The 21509-nt window shown below is 37.5% G+C and overlaps 1 protein-coding gene across 2 annotated transcripts in view; it reads right to left on the bottom strand.

The window, feature by feature from the left end:
• Positions 1-17996, bottom strand: part of WDPCP (WD repeat containing planar cell polarity effector) — a 573555-nt gene extending 555559 nt beyond the window's left edge. Inside the window, exon 1 of one of the 2 annotated variants that reach the window (XM_059187803.1) lies at positions 17743-17996. The gene's annotated coding sequence lies outside the window, so the exon portion shown is untranslated. The remainder of the gene's footprint in view (positions 1-17742) is intronic. The other variant, XM_059187806.1, reaches the window with a different exon arrangement.
• Positions 17997-21509: the final 3513 nt, after the last annotated feature.

Consider the following 21509-nt stretch of genomic DNA (forward strand, 5'->3'; position numbering starts at 1 on the left):
ACTACCTATACCATTTCATATTTCAGATGAAAAAAGAAACCAGTGAGTAAAAAGTGGTTTTAGAACTGTTGTTAATCAGATACATAAAAACAAAATTTCATATGAATCTATTTAGGTTTTATATAAAGCAAGCATGAATGTGTTCCATTTATTAAATTATTCTCTCTCAGTTCCAAATACACCCTTCTATACTTGCTTATGATACCGAGTTGGGACTCTGCAAACATGTCTTTACCAGCTGCTCCTTGAGTTAAAAACCTGCCAAGAAAGGGTACTAGAAGGAGCCCAGCAGACTGAGGAGGAAGAAGGAACATATTCTTGCTCCTCCTTGTTGGCTTCTTTTATCATTACCTTCACTCCACTTGATAAATAATCCAGAAAACAAGTCAAACTTGTCTTTAAAAGAACAATTAATGGGAAGCATGAAGGCAAATAATTTAATGTACATCTTTTAAATGTCATATGAAGAAAAAATGGACACAAGTTACAAGAGCTAGAACACATGATAGAACTGGAAGATGTATAAATAAAATTACTCAATAATGTGTCCACATCTATTTTGTCATCCATTTGTGTGAATTGGCCTATTTGGTTCTATAAATTAACATCAACAACATCCCTAAAATCAGGGGTCACATAATCAAATAGTAACAAGGCTTTGGAGAGATCTGGTAGATTACTTGTAGAAAGTTTCTCACCAACTGCTTCTGAAGCATGACTTTTTGTCTGAATATTCACATTGGGAAGCTGATCACCTCCATATGCCATTTCTTCAGGCTATTCACTCTGTCACCTTAACCAAGAGAGCAAAGCATTTTATTGAGTCCTCTCAATGGACTTCCCAGGCACAGGAAATTGTGCCCTTAAGAATAAGCATGACAATTTGTGAAAAGCCCAGGCCTTTTGTAAGGATTTTACTAGAACTTTATGAGAACTTGAGGAGAAGACACATGGGTGAATTACAGGGCAAAAGACATTACGTGTTAACGCAACAAAGCTGGATTCAAAAATTTTCCAGAAAAGGTACAATCTGAATAAACCTTAGGAGAGAACTGGCCTCTGCAGATCATGACCCTGGTAATGTTTACTAAACAACAGAAAGAGCAACAGCTTTTTTTTTTTTTTTTTAAGATTTTATTTATTCATTTGACAGAGATCACAAGTAGGCAGAGAGAGGAAGGGAAGCAGGCTCCCTGCTTAGCAGAGAGCCCAAAGCGACATGGGCTCAATCCCAGGACCCTGAGATCATGACCTGAGCCGAAAGCAGAGCTTAAACCCACTGAGCCACCCAGGTACCCCATAGTAACAGCTTTTTCAGAAAATTTTAAAGAAAAAATTTTTTTTAATTGTTAAGAAAGCATAAAGAAAGGGATGCAAAAGCTCTACCGGTTAAATCATATTTTTCATAAAAGTAATAGATACTTGTCAAAATCAGTGAAATGGCATTAAATGAATACCAAAAGCTCCTTCTGTAGATAAGTGCTTGAAAAAAAGAGTTTTGGGGGGGCAGCTCCCATGGGTAAATGCTTGGAAAAGGGGGTTTCTTTCCGGGAAGGGGCCTGCTGGGTGGCTCAGTTAGATAAGCATCTAACTTTTGGTCTGGTCTTGATCTGGTCATGAGTTTAAGTCCCGCACTGTGCTCCATGCTGGGCAAGGAACCTACTTAAAAAGGTGGGGTGGGGTGGCCTAAACTTCCAGGAAGAAAAAATACAAACCCATAGATTTACTTCAAGTGGTGTTTTTCTTTTCTGGAGTGAGGGCTATATAGAGAAAAGAACTTATTTTACTCACCTACTCCTCCTACCCACCTAAAGCCCATTTTTGTCTTCCTGTCTGTAATACAGAAACATTTAATACATAACTCAAGTATATATGTGGGTATGTGTTTATCTTCCCCTTTCTGTACATAAATTATACTAAGTACACTCTTCTGCACTTTGTTTTTTTTGTCCCTCAATAATATATTTTAGTGCTATATTATTCCTATAGAGCTGCCTCATTCATTTGAACAGCTGTGTAGTATTCCATTAAATGGATATGTTAACTTTATATAGTCAGTTACCAGTTGATAAACTTTTAGGTTCTTTCCAGTCTTTTACTACTATAAAGAAGCTGCACTAATTATTTAAGTAGGCTATTTCACACACACATAAGTATATACATGAGATAAATTATTGAAAGCATAGTGGATTTTTTTTAATACTGTTGAATCTGATTTATTTTAAAAGCAACAGCCCTCTGGGTCCTATAGTATTATATTTAATAGTACATTTTAATTGGCTTTGTTTTAAACTCCTTTTTTTTTTTTCCTTTTAATGAGACCTTGGTTAAACCAGCCACAATATTTCTCAAGAAATGTTGACCAGGGACAAAGTCTATTAGAAGATACCTTTTGGTATGTAAACTAAAGAGGGTTGCTATGAAAAACAAAAAGCAACAAGTAGATTATAAGGAAGAAATTGGAATAAGAACCCATGATCTTTATGGCTTGTAAATAATCTTAACAAAACTGGAAACCTATCCATGTTTTGGTTTCTGCATATTGATTGGTTACTACATGGGCTATTGACTCACTAGGAGGATATAGGCTTTGAGGTATCTACCTACTAGAGTCACCTAACTGGTGACTGGTACTTTTTTGTGTGTTGTACTGACAGTAGTAGCCATCCTGAATTTTTATAAGGTCAATAATGTTCACGAAACAGGATTAAATTAAATAATGTTTATATAGGTTGTTGACTCTCAGTAGGTGAAAAATAAATGTTACTTCTCTTCATTACATATACCATGCTCAGTGATAGAAGGATATCACTCACTCCATTGCTAAGGTACCAGACTAATCTGGAAAATTATACAGGCTTGATTTTTTTAACATGAAAAAGAAAGTCTACCACACAAATTTGAGCCCTTTATATATCCTTTTCTTAGTTTGTAATAAGAAATGTGAAATAAAAGAATATAAAGATAATTTTAAGCTTCTAGTGGCTTTAGTATTAGAATTGCCAATAATGTTGATTAGTGGACAGTTCTGTTTATACTGACTGGAAGGAGGTCATATTCCTCTACTACCTTCCTTTAATATATTTTAATATTAAATATTGCAAATATTGTAGAATTATTTGACACAGCATCTCATGCATAAAAGAAAAAATTATGAAACAGAAAGTATATGCAAATAAGGATTGTAGTGATAATGTGAAAAGACCTAAATAAAATTACAATCCATGGAAGGATTTTAAAGCTGAAAGAAACCTTTGCACTTATTTTTTAAAAAAAGAAAAAGAAAAAGGATCTTTAGAGGCTAAGTACTTTTGTTTGTAAAAAACAAAATGCCTTTCTTCAACATAGCCAAGAGTGAAAGAAGACTCAATTAAATGGAAGAATAAGTTCAGAAATGAACGCAAACCAGGAGCTTTTGTCATGTCTCTACCCCCTGCTGGCAGGTCCTTTAGTGCAGAATTGAGCTCTCACCATTAGCACCTCATCAGGGAAGAAAATTTTAAGAACTCTCAACTAAGCCATTCATGACGCAGAATAAATTCTTGCACATTACTCTGGGGGTGGAGGGAGGCTACATTGGCCATGCTTTTGCAATCAGAAGAGCTAATAATTAACCATGTTTTAATGTAACTGTTGGAGTGATGATGTAGATGGGCTGCCTTTTAAGTCAGCTATCCAACTCAAAATGAAATTTCACAGAACTACCTTAAAGATGGGTTGGAAGTAAGATTTAAATGATTACATTGTACTTTCAGATGAAATAATGACCTCATTCCTTCATTTCATATGTATATACATATATATTTTTATTTCAACCTTTTACTGGGAAAACACAAGCAAATATCTTGAAACCCCATGGCTTTTAGGCAAGACAAATGAAAATAAAAGAGAAAGGGGATTTGTTAAAATTCTTTCTCTGTACTGTTTGTTTTCTCTTACGGTTTTTTCATTTATTAAAAAAAATGCATTTTGCATTTAAACTACTAAATCCTTGAGGATTAAGACAGATTTAAATGAAAGAGGAGCTTATGTAAATACAACCACCTTTGAGTTGGAAATAGAAACAATTTTCTTTTCTGCTCAGATACCAACGTCCTGTTGAGAAGAAGATTCTCCAAAATGCTCAAGCAAGTACTTAGAATGAAAACTCAGCCAGCATGGAGTAGAGGACTGGGAAGGCAGGGAACATGCTTTATTTCCTGGGGGGAGCCACATCTTTGAACTTAATAGCTTAAGGGGGGGAGGTACAATCAGCAACTTAGGTAGAAATGGACTTCATTGTCTTCCTGCAACACATCCAGCACAGTTGAGTGTAATCACTAACTTATTAAGAATTTAATTGCCCAGGTGTCAGACCTATTTTTTTCTGACTCTATTTACTGCAATTGTCAAATGATAAGTTATTATCTCCCATCTTCCTCCTTTAGATGCTGATCACCAGGCATGCTGGAGCAATTTCTCTTTCAATACCCTTGGGCTCTGGTTGACACAATTCTGCATGCCCTTGGTTCACTTTTGGAAGCATAAGGATCACAGCCCCTAAAATGTGTTACTCTGGATAGAGCAGGGATAACCATTTGGTTTTAAATTGGCTATAAATTGTATGTTATGTGGAGGATCTATTTCGGCACTGACCCACATTAAGATATAAAATTAAAGGAAACCACAAGCAGGTTTCCCAGGAGGATTTTCTTATTCTCCGATCCTCTTTCATTTCTTGACCACTGACTCTTTTCCCAACCATGTCAATCGACCGACCACAAGGGAACAAGAAAAAAGAATGAAGGGCAGAGAAGGGTTTTAAACTGGTATCAGTATGCTGGGTCATGAGTAACTCAGATTATCCACAAAAAATTACCCATTTTCCTTTAAAAAGACTATCAGAAGGAATTTCAAGGCTTGAAATGCCCCTTCTCATTCACCTCCATCTATCCACATCCCTCCCACCCTTCAAGATTTGGTTCATTTATCACTATCTCTGAAAACTCCAATCTGAAGTGTTCTTCTTCCTCAAAACGCCCATAGAGATTTTCATTGTAATTAACTCGTTCAGACACTTATCATATGCTAGCTCATATCATCTTTGAACCTAAACCGCTATCATTGTTTACTTTTCCAAGGATGTGCGTATTATTTCAGTAACTGTAGGCACCGTGAAGAGTAGGATCAATGTTTTATATTCTCCAACAGCCTAACGCCATGCCTGAGACCTAATGGACTAATTACTGTTGACTTGAGGGGCACCTGAGTGGCTCAGTGGGTTAAAGCCTCTGCCTTCAGCTCAGGTCATGATCTCAGGGTCCTGGGATCCAGTCCCGCACAGCCCCGCATCGGGCTCTCTGTTCAGCAGGGAGTCTGCTTCTCCCTCTCTCTCTGCCTGCCTCTCTGCCTACTTGTGATCTTTGTCAAATAAATAAATAAAATCTTTGGAAAAAAAAGAAAAATGCAAATCAAAACCACAATGAGATATCACGTCACATCTGTCAGAATGGCTAAAATAAAAACACAAGAAATAACAACTGTTGGTAAGGATGTGGAGATAAAGAAAACTCTGTGAACTGTTGGTGGGAATGCAAACTACTGCATCCACTATGGAAGACAGAATGGAGGTTCCTCAAAAAAATTAAAAATAGAAATAGAAATAACCTATGATCTAGTAAATATACTACTGGGTATTTACCCCCAAAACACAAAAATACAAGAACACTAATACAAAGGAATAAATGCTGCCCTACATTTATTGCAGCATTATCTACAGCCATATTATGGAAACAGCCCAAGTGTCCACTGACAGATGAATGGATAAAGAAGAGGTGGTATGAATGTATGTATATGTATGTGTGTGCATGTGTGTATATACAAACAATGGGATATTTTTCAGTCATAAAAAAGAATGAAGTCCTACCATTTGCAATGACATGAATGGAGCTAGAGAGTATGCTAAGTGAAATAAAGTATTCAGAGAAAGACAAATAACATATGATTTCACTCATATGTGGAACTTAAGAAATGAAACAAACAAACATAAAGGGGCAAACCAAGAAACAGACTTTTAACTATAGAGAACAAACTGGTTACCAGAGGGGAGGTGGGTGAGACATGAGTGAAATAGGTGTTGGGGATTAAGGAGTGTGTTTATGATGAGCACCAGGTATTGTATAGAAATGTTGAATCACTATATTGTACACCTGAAAGTAATATTACATTGTGCTAACTAACTGAAATTTAAATAAAAGTTTTAAAAAATCATCAGTTAAATGCTGTTTGTATTTTTCTGTTGTAGTTGTCTTTTTGTTTTTCTTCTTTTGGGAGGCAGTGTTTTTGAAATACACTTCAAAAAAAAATTTAATTCCAGTCTAGATACTTTCTAGATCTATCCATGGTATTGCAAATAGCAAGATTTCTTTCTTTTTTATGGCTGAATAATATTTCAGTGTGTGTGTCTGTGTATACACACACACACACACACACACACACACACACACACACACACACATAACACAATAGAAATGTCTCTTCATGATTTCTGCCCACTTTTTAATTAGAGTATTTGTTTTTTGGGTGTTGTATCAGTTCTTTGGTATTTGGGATACTCCCTTTATCCAATATATCATTTGCAAATATTTTCTTCCAGTCCATAGGTTGCCTTTTAGTTTTTTGGTTGTTCCCTTTGCTGTGTAGAAGCTTTTTATTTTGATGATGTCCCAATAGCTTATTTGTGTGTGTGTGTGTGTTTCTCTTGCCTCAGGAGACATATCTAAAAAGTCGCTATAACCAATGTCAAAGAAGTTAATGTCTTTGTTCTCTTCTAGAATTTTTATGATTTCATGGAGCACATGGGTGGCTCAGTGGGTTAATCTTCTGCCTTCAGCTCAGGTCATGATCTCAGGGTCCTGAGATCGAGCCGCACATTGGGCTCTCTGCTCAGCAGGGAGCCTGCTTCCTCCCTCTCTCTCTGTTTGCCTCTCTGCCTACTTGTGATCTGTCAGATAAATAAATAAAATCTTTTAAAAAAATGAATTTTTATGATTTGTTTTCATGTTTGTGTCCTTAATCCATTTTGAATTTATTTTTGTGTATGACATAAGGAAGTGGCCCAGTTTTATCCTTTTTCATGTAGCTGTCCAGTTTTCCCAACACCATTTGTTGAAGAGACTCTTTTTCCCATTACCTATTATTTCCTGCTTCATTAAAGACTAACCAAATAGTTGTGGGTTCATTTATCAGCTTTTTTTTTTTTTTAATATTTTATTTATTTATTTCACAGACAGAGATCACAAGTAGGCAGAAAGAGAAGGGGAAGCAGGCCCTCTGCCAAGCAGAGAGCCCGACGCGGGGCTCGATCCCAGGACCCCGGGACCATGACCCGAGGCGAAGGCAGAGGCTTTAACCCACTGAGCCACCCAGGCGCCCCTCATTTATCAGCTTTTTATTCTGTTCTATTGATCTGTTCTATTGATTGTCACTACCATACTGTTTTGATCACCACAGCTTTATAGTATAACTTAATATCTGGAATTCTAATGCCCCCAGCTTTACTTTTCTTTTTCAAGTTTCCTTTGGCTATTAGGGGTTATTCGTGGCTTCATACAAATTTTAGGATTGTTTGCCCTAGCTCTGTGAAAAATGCTGGTGGTATTTTGATAGGGAATGTATTAAATGTGTAGATCTCTTTGGGTAGTACAGACATTTTAACAATATTTTTTCTTCTAATCCAAGAGCATGGAATGTCTTTTCATTTCTTCATATCATCTTCAGTTTCTTTCATCAGTGTGTTATAGTTTTCAGAGTACAGGTCTTTCAACTCTTTGGTTAGGCTTATTCCTAGTTATCTTATGGTTTTTAGTGCATGGTACATGGGATTGATTCCTTAGTTTCTTTTTCTAACGCTTCATTATTAGTGTATGGAAATGCAACAGATTTCTGTAAGTTGATTTTGTATCCTGTGACTCTACTGAATTTGTTTATCAGTTCTAGCCATTTTGGGTGGAGTCTTTCATGTTTTCTGTATAGAGTATCATGTCGTTTGCAAATATTGAAGCTTGACTTCTTCCTTGCCAATTTGGGTGCCTTTTATTTCTTTTTATTGTTTGATTACTGTGGCTAGGACTTCCAGTACTATGATTAATAACAGTACTGAAGCTGGATATCTCTGTCTTATCCCTGATCCTAGAGGAAGAGCTCTCATTTTCCCCCATTAAGGATGATATTAGCTGCAGATTTTTCACAGATGGCTTTTATTATATTGAGGTATGTTCTCTCCAAACCTACTTTGTTGAGGGTTTTTATCATGAATGAATGTTTTACTTTGTCAAATGCTTTTTCTGCATCTACTGAAATGATTATATGGCTCTTATCCTTTCTTTTATTAATGTGGCATATCACATTGTTTGATTTGCAAATATTGAACCCTCTTGCATCCTGGGAATAAATTACACTTGAAGATTTTTTTTTTTTTTAATGTATAGTTGCATTCAGTTTGCTAGTATTTTATTGATAATTTTTTCATCCATCTTCATCAAAGATGAATTCTTTTTTTTAGTGGACCCTTTATCTGGTTTTGGAATCAAGGTAATGCTGGCTCCATAGAATGAATTTGGAAGTGTACTTCCTTTTCTATTGTTTTTGGAATAGTTTGAGAATACATACGAACTCTTCTTTAAATGTTTGATAGATTTCACCGATTAAACCATCTGGCCCTGGACTTTGTTTATTGGGAGTATTTTGATTATTGATTCAATTTCTTTGCCAGTTATGGGTCTGTTCAAGTTTCCTGTTTCTTCCTGCTTCAGTGTTGGTAGTTTATATGTTTCTAGGAATTTACCAATTTCTCCAGTTGTCCGATTTATTGGCATATAGTTTTTCATAATATTTTCTTATAGTTGTTTGTATTCCTGTGATCCTGGTTGTTATTTCTCCTCTCTCACTTGTGGTTTTATTTATTTGGATCACTTTTCCTTTTGATAAGTGGATTGGGAGTTATCAACTTTATTAACTTTTGCAAAGAACTACCTCCTGTTTCATTGACATGTTCTGCTTTTTAGTTTCTGTACCATTTACTTCTGCTCTAATCTTTATTATTTCCTTTTTGTTGCCTTTGGACTTTGTTTATTGTTCTTTTTCTAGCTCCTTTAGATGTAAGATTAGATTGTTTGACATTTTCCTTGCTTCTTGTTTCTTGAGGCAGACCTGCATTGCTACCTACTTCCCTCTCAGGACTACTTTTCTACATTTGGACCACTATTTTTTCATTTTCTTTTGTTTCCATGTATTTTTAAATTTTGTCTCTGATTTCCTGGTTCTCCCATTCAGTGTTTAGTAGCATGTTGTTTAACCTCTGGGTATTTATGGTCTTTCCAAACTTTTTCTTGTGGTTGACTTCTAAATTCACAGCATTGTGGACAGAAAAGGTACCTTGTGTGATTTCAATCTTTTTGTATTTGTTGAGGCCTGTTTTGTGACCTAATATGTAATCTATTCTGGAGAATGTTCCATGTTCACTTGAACAGAATGTATATGCTGCTATTTTAGGATAGAATGTTCTGAATAGATCTATTAAGTCCATCTGGTCTAGTATGTCATTCAAAGCCATTGTTTCCTTATTTTTTGTTTAGATGATCTGTTCCTTGATATAAGTAGGAGGTGTTTAAGTCCCCTACAATTATTGTGTTTTTATCAAATAGTTCCTTTATGTTATTATTGTTTTATATATTTGGGTGCTCCATTTTGGTACTCTCACTTTGGGTGCATAAATATTTATAACTATTACATCTTCTTGTAGGATTGTTCCCCTTATGATTATATAATCCACTTCTTCATCTCTTGTTACAGGCTGTGGTTTAAAATCTAGTATGTCCAGTATAAGTATTGCTATTCTGGTTTTCTTTTCATATCCATTTGCATGATAAATGTTTCTCCATCTCTTTACTTTCAAACTACAGACGTCTTTAGGTCTAAAATGAGTCTCTTATAGGCAGCATATAGATAGGTCTTGTTTTTTTAACCATTCTGACACCCTATGTATTGGAGTGTTTAGTCCATTTATATTCAAAGTAATTATTGATAGATATATATTTTATTATTTGTTTCATCACTGTTTCTAGTGATTTTCTCTGATCCTTGCTTATCTTTGTCACTTTTGACCTTTCCATTCAAAGAGTCCCCTTTAATATTTCTTACAAGGCTTGTTTAGTGGATCACGAACTCCCTTAGTTTCTGTTTGTCTGGGAAAATTATCTGTCCTTCTATTCTAAACAATGCCCTTTCTGGATAGAGTATTTTTGGCTGCAGACTTTTCCCATTCAGCACATTGAATATATCATGCGACTTCCTTCTGACTTGCCAAGTTTCTATAGAGAAATTTCCAGGTAGCCTCATGGGTTTTCCCTTGTAAGTTAAAGACTTTTTTTGTCTTGCACTTTTAAGATTTTTTCCTTTGTCATTATATTTTACAAAATTAGTTACAATATATCTTGGTGTTAGCCTGCTTTTATTGATTTTGATAGCAGTTCTCTGTGCCTCCTATATGTGAATGTCTGTTTCCTTCCCCAGATTAGTTTTCTGCTATTATCTCTTTACTTAAACTATGTCTTCTTTTCGCTCTTCTTCTTTTCAAACTCCTATCAGATAGCTGTTATTATGCTTGATGGAGTCACTGAGTTCCCTATGTCTGTTCTTATATTGCATAATTCTTTCTTTCTTTCTTTTGTTCAGTTTCATTACTTTCTATTATTTTGTCTTCCAGATCACTAATTCATTCCTCTGCTTTTTCCAGCCTGCTGTTCATTGCATCAAGCCTGTTTCAAATCTCATTTATTACATTCATCTCTGATTTTTTAAAATCTTTTTTATCTCTGTAATAAGAGTCTCACTGATGTTGTCTATTCTTTTTTTAAGCCCAGTGAGTATCCTTATGATTGTTGCTTTAAACTCTCCATCAGGCATGTTATTTATATCTGTAACACTTAGATCTTTGGCAATGGCCTTATCTTGTTCTTTCATTTGGGATAAATTCCTCTGTCTTGGTATTTTGTCTAAGTCTCTGCCTTATTCTCTGTGTTAGAAAATCCAGTTATGTCTCCTACATCTGAAAGTAATGGCATTATGAAAATGAGACCATGTGGTGCTTGGGGTCTGGCACTTTAGAGAGTCTCTCCAATGTGTACTGTGTGCACTTCGCTATAATGTTTTGGCTGCTCTATCCTTCAGGCCTGTCATGTGCAGAGCTCTCCGTGCCTTCTGAGGGCAATGTTTGGGCCCTGGCCTGAATGTGGTGAGTTTAACTAGGTGCACTCTGCTCTGCTTTTGAAATGGGACCTGACACAACTTCTACCAGAACTGAGGCCCTGCAGAACTTTCTGCTTTGGAGACATAGTGTGGGCAAGGGTTTGTGCTGGTCTTCAGGGGGAGGGCTCTTCTTCACTGGTAATGAAGCAACTTAACTGAGAGGAGCCTTCCCACCAGAGCACAAAGTGGGTGGGGCTTAGTGTAAGTAAGTTGGGCAGCCAGTGTTGATACTACACTGTTTCCTGCGGGTGTTTCTGTGTGTATGCTGAGAGGCAGAAGAGGGAAATAGTGCCAGCCAGCTTTTTTGTTCCCAGAGAGGTGTCTCTGTGAAAACTGGCTCTTAGGGATTCCCTCCAAGAAGAGCAACAATCCCCCTGTGTGCCCCAGGTGTTCTTCAAATCACTGTTTTCCTGCTGTCTGCCCCACCCCCTCCCCTGAGTTGTTTGCTGCGGGCCTTCTCTCCAGGAGTAGGGCAGTGCCCTTAGGGCTCTATCCCAGCCAAGTCTGCTGAACTTAAAAACTCCAGGCTTTAAGCCCCACTGGTTGTAAGAACTCTTGAAATTCAGCCCCTCTAATTTTCCAAGCCAGTGGCTTTCAGGATATGTTCTCCTTGGGTATTCCCCTGTGTGCTCCTCTCTCTTACCCTTCTTCATGACCACAGCTCCCTCCACTCTACTACACCTGCAATCAAATAAATTTGTATATCTTTCCTCCTGTTAAACTCCTGTTCTCAGTTTACTGCTCAGATCCAGCCAGCCAACCTAAAAGGGTAGAGAAGAATTTTTTTCTCCTATATATACATATTGATATTAAAGCCAAAATTTTGATAGTGAACACCACTTCTGACAGTTCTATTGATGACTTTATAAGCATAAACAACAATAGATCTCATCTGAAATATCTATTTAAAAGGCATAAATATCTACTGGGAAAAAACTAAGAATAGGATGTTAAAATTAGGGAGATTTCAGTCTAAAATTCAAAAAAGATTGCTAAACTTCTGTTCTGTTAGGGAATTCTGAGCTGTAAGTTTATTCTTCATATGGTTTAGGGAAATTCAGATTTTTCATACAGAGGAGCAACTCCCAATTTAACACCTTGGTACATGGCTGAAGGAACTTGATAACTGCCATTTTCAACAGTTGCCCACCTTTTTTTTTTTTTTTTAATGGTTCTATTTATTTATTTGGGGGAGAGAGAGAGTGAGCAAAAGAGAGCACAAGCAGTGGGAGGGACAGAAGGAGAGGGAGAAGCAGACACCCCACTGAGCAGGGATCCTGACCTGGTGCTTGATCTCAGGACTCTGAGATCATGACCTGGGGGGAAGACGGACACTTAACCAATTGAGCCACCCAGGTGTCCTCACTCCCACCTTTTTAAAAGAAAGTCATGGGGGTCTGGGAGGAAAGCGCATCCTATGTGGTTTAGTAACCAGTTGGGTAAGTTGGAGAATATCTTATTGCCTGCAAGATCTCTTCTAAAATCCCAGATCCAAGACCGGAATAAAGAACACTGCATCCTAGAGCTGGAATGAGCCTCACCGTCATCTAATCCATTGGTTCCACACTTGGACTCAGCTACAAGTGTCAAAAAAAGAAAAACCCTCAGGGCTTCTCCTTCCAGAAAAGTGGAAATATTTTCTCTATCCCCCTTCCTAATTATAACTTAAATTCCTGGACATTGTATATAAACATACCCAAGAAGCCTCTGAAAAGTTGAGAGAAGAAAGCAGACTTGCCAGGATTTCAAGAAACAACATGGTGGTGAGTTCCTGGGATTCTGTTTTCTCTTAAATATCCCAGAAACCAACAATCTGGAAATGTCAATGGCTGCAGACAAAAGAAAACTCCTCCATAAGCCTAGCCTCTTTGACCAAAACAGAAGGAAAGAGGCAGCCTAGCAAAAGAAAAACCACCAAGGCAATAACTGCTCTACTCTAGCCAAATGCTATATAAAAGAACTGTGGACCCACTAACCCATACCAGTAAATGCCAAGTCGGAATCCTGGAATTCCACTCAGACCATGCTGTGAAGAGACATCTTAACCCCACCATTGGGTAGTGTCAGAAAAGTCTGAGTAAGTTTCTAGGACTTTCATCCCTACAGGGATGGGCAGTTTGAGGCCATCTCTATGTTATCAGCGGAAATTACATGGGGAGTCTGGACTTTCACCCCTTCTTCCATCTTTGTGTTATGGTGTTGTCCAAGGAGGGCTACTGGAGGACTTGTGTCACTATTAAGACAGCCAATCCCCTCTTGGTGCCAGCAGAGGCCACGTGGGAAGCAATAATGAAACACTCCTACATCTCCAGGAACTATCAGTGGAGGCTTACTGGGGAGTTGGAACTCCTGTCTTCACACAGCGGTACTGAGGAGTCTCCCTCACACCTGGCTGGATATCAACATAGGCTGAGGGAGAGATCTGGTTGTCTACCCCCAGCTGGCAATAAAAAGGTGCTACCTCACTGCTCTCTTCCTCTTCCTCCCTAGTCCACTGCTCTCTTCCTTCCCACTCTGTCAGAGTGATAGCATAGAAAGTTAGCCAAAACAAAAGATGTAAGCAAGATCTAGAGTAAGATTTAAAATCTTATAACATAATAATGAAAATATACAGACTTCAATTGAAAATCACTTATACCATGAGTAAAAAAGATCTCAAATTGAATGAGAAAGATAATCAAGAAATGCCAACACCAAGGTGACAGAAATGTTAGGATTATCTGATAAGTATTTTAAGACAATCATTATTAAAATGCTTCAATGAGGGACGCCTGGGTGGCTCAGTTGGTTAAGCGACTGCCTTCAGCTCAGGTCATGATCCTAGTGTCCTGGGATCAAGTCCCACATCGGGCTCCTTGCTTGGCAGGGAGCCTGCTTCTCCCTCTGCCTCTGCTTGCCACTCTGTCTGCCTGTGCTTGCTTTAGCTTCTCTCACTATGACAAATAAATAAATAAAATCTTTAAAAAAAATTAAAAAAATAAAATAAAATGCTTCAATGAGCAATTATGAGCATGCTTGAAATAAGTGAAAAATTAGAAAAGTTTCAGCATGTTATATACATATGATATATAAAAATGTATATAATACATGTAAATATAAATGTGTAAATATATAAATATATATATAAAAGTTTTTAGTAAGCAATAAAAAGCTGTAACAAAGAGATACACTCAAAAAACTATAAATTAAGATAATTTTCTCCCATCCAAGTACTAACCAGGCCCGACCCTGCTTAGCTTCCGAGATCAGATGAGATCGGGCGCGTTCAGGGTGGTATGGCCGTAGACTAAATTAAGATAATTTTCTAAAAAATGTTTAAACAATTCATAGGAAGACAGATAAAAGAAAACAGAAACAAATAAACAAAGAACCCCAGAACAAACCGAAAACAGAAAAAAATGGAAGAGTTAAACCACACTTTGCTAATAACTAAACTAAAAGAGTATGACTAGATAAACCAATTAAAAGCAGAAGTTGACACAGAGGATTAAAAAACAGAACCCAGGAGGACTGACTGGCTCAGTCAGTAAAGCATGTGACTCTTGATCTTGGGGTTGTGAGTTCAATCTCCATATTGAGTGTAGAGATTACTTATAAATAATAAAATATAAAAAATTTTAAAAATTTTAAAAACAAAGAACAGGACCCAACTATGTAATCTCTAAAAGAAACTCACTTCAAATATAATGAGAGAAACAGGTTGAAAATTTAAAACAAAAATTGAAAAACATATGCCATGCAAATATTAATCAAAACAAAGCATGGATAAAATTAGCAGGATACAGAAGAACTCAATATTAAACAACAGTATCTAACTGACATTTATAGAGCACTCTGCCCCACATCAGCAGAAAACACATTCTTTTCAAGTTTCCCTGAATATTTCCAAGAGATACTGTATTCTGGACACTGTAATAAAACTAACCAAATGTAGAAAAATTGAGATCATACAGAGTATGTTTTCTGACCACAATGGAATCAAATTAGAAATCAATAGTTAAAAGGTAATGAAAATCAGGATGCCTGGGCAGCACAGTTGGTTAAATGTCAGACTCTTGGTTTCAGCTTCAGGTGGTGATCTCAGGGTCCTGAGATCAAGCCCTGTGTAGGGCTCTGTAATCAGTGTGGAGTCTACTTACGATTCTCTCTCCCTTCTCCCTCTACCCCTACCCCCATGCTCTCTTTCTCTAAAATAAATAAATAAATGTAAAAGAAGGTAATGAGGGGAACCTGGGTGGTTCAACTGTTTAAGTGTCTGCCTTCAGCTCAGGTCATGATCTTAGGGTCCTGAGACTGAGCCCTGCATTGGCTTCCTGCTCAGAAGGAAGTCTCCTTCTCCCTCTCCCTCTGCTTATTCCCCCTGCTTATGCTCTCTTTCTCTCTCAAATAAATAAATAAAATCTTAAAAAAAAAAAGAAAGGTAATGAAAATCTCCAAACACTTGGAAACAAGAATAAATGAAAAGACAACATATCAAAAATAACTGGGTGAAGCAGTGCTTGAGAGGAAAATTTATAGTTCTAAGTGCATACATTAGAAAAAAAAAAAAGAGTCTCAAATCAATTATCTTAATATCCACCTCAAGAACCTAGAAAAGGAAGAGAAGATAAAAATCAGAAAGAAAACAGTGTAAGAGTATAAATCAATGAAATTAAAAATAGAAAGACAATTGAGAAAAGCAATGAACCAAGAACTGGTTCTGTGAAACTATCAGTGAAACTGACAGACCGTTAGTGTGACTGACAAAGAAAAAACAGAAAACACAGATTAATATTATCAGTAATAAAACAAGGATATCATGATAGACTCTACAGACGTTAAAAGAATAACAAGTGAATACTATGAGTAACTCTACATTCAGAAAGCTGGCAACTTAGGTGAAATGAACCAATTCCTCGAAAAATATAAACTACCACAACTCATCAAATCGATAATTGGAATACTCCCCCATAACTATTAAGGAAATGGGATTTATAATTTAAAAGCTTCCAAAATAGAAATCTCCAAGCCTAGATAATTTTACTAAAGAACTCTAAGAAATGTTTAAAAGAAATAACACCAATTCTCTACATTATCTCTTCCAGAAATTAGAAGAAGTAAATATTTCTCAATTCATTTTATGAAGCTAGTATTACTCTAATAGCAAAGCTAGACAAAGACAAAAAGAAAACTACAGACCAACATCTCTCCTGATTAAGATGGAAATATATTTCACAAAATATTAACAAATTACACTCAGCAATATTTGAACCAACTATGACCAAGTGGAGTTTATTAGAGGGATACAAAGGAGACTCAGTATTTGAAAATCAATGTACTCTATCATATTAACAAGCTAAAGATGAAAAACTGGATAATCATATTAATTGATACAGAAAAAGCATTTGACAAAATTCAGCACTCATTCAGGATTAAAAACTCTCAGAGAAAACAGAAATAAAGGGAAACTTCCTTAATTTGATAAAAGGCAAATAAAATCATACAGCTAATATATTAAATGTGAAAAAATATTTTCTGTTATGGGCTGAATTATGCATATGTTGAAGTCCTAATCCCCAGTACTTCATAATTTGACTGTACTTGGAAATAGGGTTTTTAAGGAGTTAATTAAATTAAAATAAAACTATTAGTCATCCTTATAAGTAGAGGAGATTAGGACATTCAGAGACACACCAGGGGTATGCATGCACAGAGAATGGCCATGTGAAGAGATAGCAAGAGGCCAGGTCAGCTATTTACAAATCAAAAAGAGAGGCCTAAAAAAAACACAAACCTGATGGGGAGGAGTCAAGATGGCGGAGAAGTAGCAGGCTGAGACTACTTCAGCTAGCAGATCAGCTAGATAGCTTATCTAAACATTGCAAACACCTACAAATCCATCAGCAGATCGAAGAGAAGAAGAACAGCAATTCTAGATACAGAAAAACAACCACTTTCTGAAAGGTAGGACTGGCGGAGAAGTGAATCCAAAGCAACGGGAAGATAGACCCCGGGGGTGGGGGGAGGGGCCAGCTCCCGTCAAGTGGCGGAGCAATGGAGCACAAAATCAGGACTTTTAAAAGTCTGTTCTGGGCGCCTGGGTGGCTCAGTGGGTTAAGCCGCTGCCTTCTGCTCAGGTCATGATCTCAGGGTCCTGGGATCGAGGCCCGCGTCAGGCTCTCTGCTCAGCGGGGGGCCTGCTTCCCTTTCTCTCTCTGCCTTCCTCTCTGCCTACTTGTGATCTCTCTCTGTCAAATAAATTAAAAAAAAAAAAAAGCAACTTTAAAAGTCTGTTCCGCTGAGGGACATCTCTCCAGAGGTTAAACCGGGGTGAAGCCCACGCGGGGTCAGTGTGGCCTCAGGCCCGCAGGGTACAGAAGGACCTGAGGTGTCTGAGTGTCGCAGAGCTTATAGGTTTAGAATGGGGAAGCCGGCTACAGAGACAGAGCCGACAGTGAGATCACAGCTCGGGGTTACCTTGAGCCGGTCGCAGGCTCGGTGAGCTCGGAGCCCGCGGCTGGGGTCGGGCTGACGGGAGTTGCTGGGCGCTGTTCTCTGAGGGCGTGCTGAGGAGTGGGGCCCCGGGATCTTCCCTCCTCCGGGCTGGAGACCAGGAGGCCGCCATTTGTATTCCAGTCTTCTGGAACTCTACTGGAAAGTGCTCAGGGAACAAAAGGTCCTGAAAGCAAACCCGAGCGGAGTACTCAGCCCGGCCCCTGGTAAGGGCGGTGCAATACCGCCTGGGGCAGAGACACTTGAGAATCACTACACCAGGCCTCTCCCCCAGAAGATCAACAAGAAATCCAGCCAAGACCAAGTTCACCTACCAAGGAGTGCAGTGTCAATACCAAGGAGAGCAGAGGAATTCCAGAGGAGGAGAAAGCAAAGCATGGAACTCATGGCTTTCTCCCTATGATTCTTTGGCCTTGCAGTTAATTTAATTTTTTTTTCGTTTTTTTCTCTTCTGCTAAAATTTTTTTAACTTTTACCCTTTTCTTTTCTAACTTTTTTAACTAGTTTATCTAATATATATATATTTTCTTTTTTATACTTTTCTTTATTCGTTTTCTTTTTTTAATTCTTTTCATTCCTTTCTTTTTTTCTTTCTTTCTTTCTGAACCTCTTTTTATCCCCTTTCTCCCCCCACGGTTTGGGATCTCTTCTGATTTGGTTAAAGCATATTTTCCTGGGGTTGTTGCCACCCTTTTAGTATTTTACTTGCTCCTTCATATACTCTTTTCTGGACAAAATGACAAGACGGAAAAATTCAACACAAAAAAAAGAACAAGAGACAGTACCAAAGGCTAGGGACCTAATCCATACAGACATTGGTAATATGTCAGATCTAGAGTTCAGAATGACAATTCTCAAGGTTCTAGCCGGGCTCGAAAAAGGCATGGACGATATTAGAGAAACCCTCTCGGGAGATATAAAAGCCCTTTCTGGAGAAATAAAAGAACTAAAATCTAACCAAGTTGAGATCAAAAAAGCTATTAATGAGGTGCAATCAAAAACGGAGGCTCTCACTGCTAGGATAAATGAGGCAGAAGAAAGAATTAGTGATATAGAAGACCAAATGACAGAGAATAAAGAAGCTGAGCAAAAGAGGGACAAACAGCTACTGGACCACAAGGGGAGAATTCGAGAGATAAGTGACACCATAAGACAAAACAACATTAGAATAATTGGGACTCCAGAAGAAGAAGAAAGAGAGAGGGGAGCAGAAGATATATTGGAGAGAATTATTGGGGAGAATTTCCCCAATATGGCAAAGGGAACAAGCATCAAATTTCAGGAGGTTCAGAGAATGCCCCTCAAAATCAATAAGAATAGACTCAACCCTGTCACCTAATAGTAAAATCTACAAGCCTTAGTGACAAAGAGAAAATCCTGAACGCAGCCCCAGGAAAAGAAGTCTGTAACATACAATGGTAAAAATTGTAAAAATATTAGATTGGCAGCAGACTTATCCACAGAGACCTGGCAGGCCAAAAAGGGATGGCATAATATATTCAGAGCAATAAATGAGAAAAACATGCAGCCAAGAATACTATATCCAGCTAGGCTTTCATTGAAAATAGAAGGAGAGATTAAAAGCTTCCAGGACAAACAAAAACTGAAAGAATTTGCAAACACCAAACCAGCTCTACAGGAAATATTGAAAGGGATTCTCTAAGCAAAGAGAGAGCCTACAAGTGGTAGATCAGAAAGGAACAGAGATCATATACAGTAACAGTCACCTTACAGGCAATAAATGGCACTAAATTCATATCTTTCAATAGTTACTCTGAATATTAATGGGCTAAATGCCCCAATCAAAAGACACAGGGTATCAGAATGGATAAAAAAAAAAAAAAACCCATCTATATGTTGCCTACAAGAAACTCATTTTAAGCCCGAAGACACCTCCAGATTTAAAGTGAGGGGGTGGAAAAGAATTTACCATGCTAATGGACATCAGAAGAAAGCTGGGGTGGCAATCCTTATATCAGATCAATTAGATTTTAAGCCAGAGACTATAATAAGAGATGAGGAAGGACACTATATCATACTCAAAGGGTCTGTCCAACAAGAAGATCTAATAATTTTAAATGTCTATGCCCCCAACGTGGGAGCAGCCAACTAAATAAACCAATTAATAACAAAATCAAAGAAACACATCAACAATAATACAATAATAGTAGGAGACATTAACACTCCCCTCACTGAAATGGACAGATCATCCAAGCAAAAGATCAACAAGGAAATAAAGTCCTTAAATGACACACTGGACCAGATGGACATCACAGATATATTCAGAACATTTCATCCCAAAGCAACAGAATACACATTCTTCTCTAGTGCACATGGAACATTCTCCAGAATAGATCACATCCTCGGTCCTAAATCAGGACTCAACCGGTATCAAAAGATTGGGATCATTCCCTGCATATTTTCAGACCACAATGCTCTGAAGCTAGAACTCAACCACAAGAGGAAGTTCAGAAAGAACGCAAATACATGGAGACTAAACAGCATCCTTCTAAAGAATGAATGGGTCAACCAGGAAATTAAAGAAGAATTGAAAAAAATCATGGAAACAAATGATAATGAAAGCACAACGGTTCAAAATCTGTGGGACACACCAAAGGCAGTCCTGAGAAGAAAATATATAGTGGTACAAGCCTTTCTCAAGAAACAAGAAAGGTCTCAGGTACACAACCTAACCCTACATTAAAGGAGCTGGAGAAAGAACAAGAAAGAAACCCTAAACCCAGCAGGAGAAGAGAAACCATAAAGATCAGAGCAGAAATCAATGAACTAGAAACCAAAAAAAAAAAAAAAAACAATAGAACAAATCAACAAAACTAGGAGCTGGTTCTTTTGTCAATCTTTTGTCAATTGTCAAGCATTAGACAATTAATAAAATTGATAAACCCCTGGCCAGACTTATCAAGAAGAAAAGAGAAAGGACCCAAATAAATAAAATCGTGAAGGAAAGAGGAGAGATCATAACTAACACCAAAGAAATACAAACAATTATAAGAACATACTATGAGCAACTCTATGCCAACAAATTTGACAATCTGGAAGAAATGGATGCATTCCTAGAAACATATAAACTACCACAACAGAACCAGGAAGAAGTAGAAAGCCTGAACAGACCCATAACCAGTAAGGAGATTGAAACAGTCATTAAAAATCTCCAAACAAACAAAAGCCCAGGGCCAGACAGCTCCCCAGACAGCTCCTGAAACTGTTCCAAAAAATAGAAATGGAAAGAAAACTTCCAAACTCATTTTATGAGGCTAGCATCACCTTGATCCCAAAACCAGACAAGGATCCCATCAAAAAAGAGAGCTATAGACCAATATCTTTGATGAACACAGATGCAAAAATTCTCACCAAAATACTAGCCAATAGGATTCAACAGTACATTAAAAGGACTATTCACCACGACCAAGTGGGATTTATTCCAGGGCTGCAAGGTTGGTTCAACATCCGCAAATTAATCAATGTGATACAACACATCAATAAAAGAAAGAACAAGAACCATATGATACTCTCAATTGATGCTGAAAAAGCATTTGACAAAGTACAGCATCCCTTCCTGATCAAAACTCTTCAAAGTGTAGGGATAGAGGGCTCATACCTCGATATTATCAAAGCCATTTATGAAAAACCCACCGCAAATATCATTCTCAATGGAGAAAAACTGAAAACTTTTCCGCTAAGGTCAGGAACACGGCAGGGATGTCTATTAT

This window comes from Mustela lutreola, chromosome 9 (genome assembly GCF_030435805.1).
Source record: "Mustela lutreola isolate mMusLut2 chromosome 9, mMusLut2.pri, whole genome shotgun sequence".
Taxonomy (NCBI): domain Eukaryota; kingdom Metazoa; phylum Chordata; class Mammalia; order Carnivora; family Mustelidae; genus Mustela; species Mustela lutreola.